The following is a 5,143-nucleotide window of genomic DNA, read 5'->3' as shown; positions in this document are numbered from 1 at the left end:
AACCCAAGGAGGGAAATCCACCTGGTGAACGTGGTGGATGGAGGAGCCCGGCTAACGGAGGCTGCTTTCCATGAAGTTTGAACTCAGCCCTTCTTATAAGTCTGTGATTTAAATATCATTTAAATATCACTTCCCCAAGCCTTGCAAGATGCAGATGAATGAGAGATCCTGCAATAATTAACTGTTGATAAGACACTGGAAGCCTGTGAGGTGTTATTCTCATAGAGCAGAAACCAAGAGACTGGGGCAGATTTGGAGCCGCAGCAGCAACCACAGCCCGTTGCTCCCACCCCATCTTTCCTTTAGAGCTGCTAACAGAGGATTATGGACAACATGACCAGGTTCCTTTTATTATCACCAGAATAAGTCAAACCAGAATTGCTTTCTTTCATCTGAACATATGTGATTCCCAAGCTTTTCCCTCTGTGAGAAGCACCAAGCAGAGGGCCAGCTCGCTGCTCAGCTCGCCAAGGAACTTCCCCCAGGGAAACCAGAACTGCTGCTACTCCTGATCTCTCACATCAAGCTGAAGCAGCTCCACCTGTTACAGGTTTCTAACACCATCTGCTGTTTAAAAATAAGACAGCATTTCAGCTAAGGCAGCACACGAGGGTTTGTACTTGTTTGATAAACCAGAAGTGACACCAGCTCATCGAGGAAGTTTGTGTAATTGGCACCTTTGGCTTTTGTTCCTTCACGCCCCAAACATGTTTCATAGAATCATAGAATCATTTTGACTGGATCTTCATTATGAAATGGATTCTTTCTTTGCTAGAAGACCTAGAAACCCAAGGAGCTGAAAGCCAGTCCACCCCACAGAACATCAATCATAGAATCATGGAATGTTTTAAGTTGGAAATGACCTCAAAGATCCCCAAAGTCCCTCCCTGCTTTCCTGGAGCCCCTTCAGGCACTGGAAGCTGCTCTAAGGTCTCCCTGGAGCCTTCTCTTCTCCAGGCTGAACACCCCAACTCTCCCAGCCTGTCTCCAGAGCAGAGCTGCTCCAGCCCTTGGATCATCTCTGTGGCCTCCTCTGGACTCTCTCCAGCAGCTCCATGTCCTTCCTGTGTTGGGGGCTCCAGACCTGGACACAGCTCTCCAGGGGGTCTCCCCAGAGCAGAGCAGAGGGGACAATCCCCTCCCTGGCCCTGCTGCCCACACTGCTGGGGATGCAGCCCAGGACACGGGTGGTTTCTGGGCTCCAGCACACGGTGCTGGGTCATGTTGAGCTTTTCATCCACCATCAGCCCCAAGACCTTCTCCTCAGGGCTGCTCTCAATCCATTCTCCACCCAGCCTGGATTTGTGCCTGAGGTTGCCCCTAACCAGGTGCAGGACCTTGCACTTGGCCTTGTTGAACTCCTTGCAGGTTGCACAAGCCCACTTCTCCAGCCTGTCCAGGTCCCTCTGGATGACATCCCTTCCCTCTACCCACATGGATAGAACCCACCCATCTTTCCAGAGCTGACACAGATTTTGAAGCAAAGTCACTCCACTCCAAAGCCTGACCCAAAGCACCTGCTTAAAAACTGTGCTTTAGGAACCAACCAAACCCTCCACAGGGCATAAGGAACTCCAGGAAACCAGTTCTTTCCATTAAAAATAAAACCATTTACCTTTTGCTGTCTCCCACTGCTGCCTGGGGGACACAATCAATGCTCTGACCAAGGATTCTTTCACTGCTTACTTATTTAAGATGACATCAATATTTGTCCCAGGAAAAACAGCAGAGCCCTGGACTTCATTCCAAAGCTAAACCCAAGGACTCCCCACCAGTGCTTGGGGCTTTCATTGCCTGCATTGAAAAGAAGGGAGGTTAAGAACAACATTTATAGAAAACAGAAGAGTTTCCCCCCTCTCCGGGTCCAAAACAATGCAGGTTTGGACAAAAATCACCCCAAATCTTAAGGTTTAATCCCAAAGAGGGGCTGCAGCTTTGCATCCTGCTCCAGCCAGAGCCCATCAGGCAAACACAGCCTGAGCCTCCACCCTCAGCATTTATAACCCCCCTCACACATCATTTAGAGAGTCAGGGGCTCCTTCCTGGGAGTCACCAGCTCCTCACACACACGTCCCCACAAAAGGGACCTTTTACATGTCAATTTATTTTCAGACAAGCATATCTGAAAGGGGGTGGCTCTTCAGAGTGGAATTAGTATCAATGGCAGGTGCCCCCGCGCAGCACAAAAGGAGGGAGGCAGCTTGATGTTTTAATAACCAGAGGCAAAACCTCAGACTGGCAGCAGACCTCCAGCTCTCCTAGCATGAGTGAAGGTTTCATTCAGAGCCCCTGATGTACTTGCAAAAGAAGACTTGGAAATATTTGCCAGTGTTTTCTTGCTGTTAAAAGAGGGATTAAATTGTTGAAGGTCACGGGAAAGGAGCGGCCGCCCCCCATGCGCCTGTGGGCACCCACTTGCTTCCCAAGGCTTCCCACCTTCCTGGGAAGGAGGTGGTGGCATCCAGGGGGCCACCAGCTGCACAACCCACTGGCCACAGGTGGCTAAAGGTGCAGAAAGAAGGATTAAATGAACTAAGGTGAAGGTGGGGATTTGGCAGAGGGTGTTTGCTGGGTGGGAAGTTGAAAAGCAGATTCGTTGCTTGGTGAAGTTTCACTAAGAAAAAGGGGGTTGCTGAGGAAGTTCCCAGCTTTCAGCTTTAAAGACCACTTAAATAATGATGGGAATATTTATCAGGCCAAAATACATGTATTTATGCTCTGGTTCATGTGACAGAGGTCAGTGCCACATCAATAAGAGGAAGGCAGGACAACTTTACACAATGGGACGAAGGGAAAAGCCTCTTCTGATTTACATCCCAAAGCAGAAAGTTCAACCTTCCTCACACAGAAGCTGTTCTTGTGTCAAGCTGATCAGTGTGATTTTCAGGCTCCTTGCCTATGGACTAACACACTATTTCCACAGGTTAATTCCAGGTAGAATTCAAGGCTGGATTCTGGAATTTCTGTTCCCTTCAGCTTTCCTAGAGACTCCCAGGACAAAACCTTAAAGGTCAAGTTGACTGTTAGACACCTGTGCACTTTTCCTGGTCAGAATTTCCTTATATATAAAACTTAAAAACACATTCTTGTCCCTTTTCAGGCCCCAAGTAAGCTGGTTGTCCTCTATGTCCCAAGTTACAGCTGAACTTCAAACTTTGGTGAGAACAGCTCATTTGGTTTTCTCTAGGACACCTTCCAGCTCCTCCACAACAGGCACTAGAGACCCAGCCTGACACAAGCCCAACTTTCACCTCAAATCCTGTGATTTCAGTGAAGATGACAGCAGCTGGTCCCAGAAAGGGAATGAAGGGACCCACCCAACCCAGTACAAACACCTACAGTTCTCAGACACAGAAAGATCAAGTCCATTTTTATTGAGCTCTGGAATTAAAAAAGTAACAGCATGTGGTTGATTGGGAACTAGAAACCCAACTTATTTTTACTTCAAGAAAGATAAGTCAAAACAACTTGGTTAAAAGCATCCCAGAGAGCAAGGTGGAGCCCTTCTTGTTGGCTCTGTTCTCCAAAGTGCTGGAGGTCCCAGAGGCTACAGCTGCACCCAACACCAAGTTCCTGTGACTGAACAGCCCAGCCAGGTGGAGGGTTTTGATGCTCCAGGTACCAGGGTTTGACACTCTGGGCATTGTCCACAGCCAGGCAGAGTCTGCAGCAACCATGGGCTGCTCTCCCCAAGCTCACAGAGCCCTGTCCTACACATCTTCTGAGTTGTCACCAGTTGTCCTCACACCAGCACCATTACAGGGAGGATTAAGCACAGGTTGCAAATTTTTTTCCTGACTGGTACTTGGAAACATTTAAAATTTCATACAGACAGGTCAAGCCACCATCCAGTGTCTAGATGGTACCATCTTGGTCTAAGACCCATCCTGATGGTCCATCCTGCTGAGAGGCTCCAGTGAGAGCTCAGCACCACCAACACATCCTACTCCACCCTTTCCAAAGTGGGAAATACCCTGGTAAAAGCATCAACCCCAATAGCACCCAAAGGGACAGCCCAGCTCCAGAAAGAACCTGGTTTATAACAGATTTGTTTTAGGTCTCTAAAACATTCACACCTTTTCACTGGCACAAGTTCCTGCACAGTTGGAGGTTGAAACTTAAGGCAGGTTCATCAGCCCTGATGCAAAACCTTGTGCTTGGAGGAGAAATTGAGGATTTAAATGAGCATTTTTAAGGAAGGCATTTGGTGTGGTGGAGCATCCCCCTCCCCAGGCAGCAGCACAGCATGAAATCCAGCTCTCCCTGGGGGTGGGGACAAAGCAAATGACACCCAGTGTGCACTGGCAGTGGGTGCTAGGGCAGTGCTTGGAATAAATACAGGCCAAAATGGTGACAATTGCAGCTTCTCACCAGGGAGTGAAACGGGACCTGCCTGGGTGAGGGGAGAGGAGGAGAGAGCTTCCCATCTCAGAGAAGAAATTCTCATGGAATTCTCCATTTTAGAGTCAACTGGGACTAAGCAAAAGGGAAATGAAAAAAAAAAGACAGTTTTCCCTCATGTTACACCAAAAGCAGCAGAAATTCACACGAGAACCTTTGCTGGCTTCAGTCATGTCCTTGAGCCCAGGAGTGTCTGTGGTCCCTGCAGCTTTCCTGCTCCTCCCAGAAACAGCAACCACCAAACCAGGGAGCTCCAGCAATTCCCTGCAAGTCAGAATGGGTCAGGAACTGATTTCCAACAGACTTTGCCTCCAAGTGTTGGTTTCCATTAGCACTCAAGTGTCCTGAGAATAAGCAGTTCCTCTCAGCAGCCCATATCCTGCCCCTTCCCTGGTGATTCCTGCCTCATGCCATGACTGGTTGGAATGACTTCCCACTGCAAAGGGAGATCTTGCACCTGAGAAGAGGTGGTGTGATTTTCAGCCCTGCTGGTTTTCCCATCCTGGGGCCAGATGGAAAAGCTTTGCAGGCCTCCCAAAAGTCAAACAAGATTCGTGAGCCCTCACCTGATGTGGGGAATAACCTGGGTTACTTGTTCTGCAGCTAAAAAGTCAGTAAAACATCAACTGAATGACACATTTATTGTACAATTCAGAAAGAAACCCTGAGTTACCAGCTGTAGAATAAAGTTAAATTAAAAAAAACAACAAAAAAAGGTGGTTTGTTTCATAGGTTCCTGCTG

This window comes from Chaetura pelagica, unplaced genomic scaffold (assembly GCF_000747805.2).
Source record: "Chaetura pelagica isolate M959 unplaced genomic scaffold, ChaPel_1.0 scaffold698, whole genome shotgun sequence".
NCBI lineage: Eukaryota > Metazoa > Chordata > Aves > Apodiformes > Apodidae > Chaetura > Chaetura pelagica.
This window is presented reverse-complemented; position numbering follows the sequence as displayed.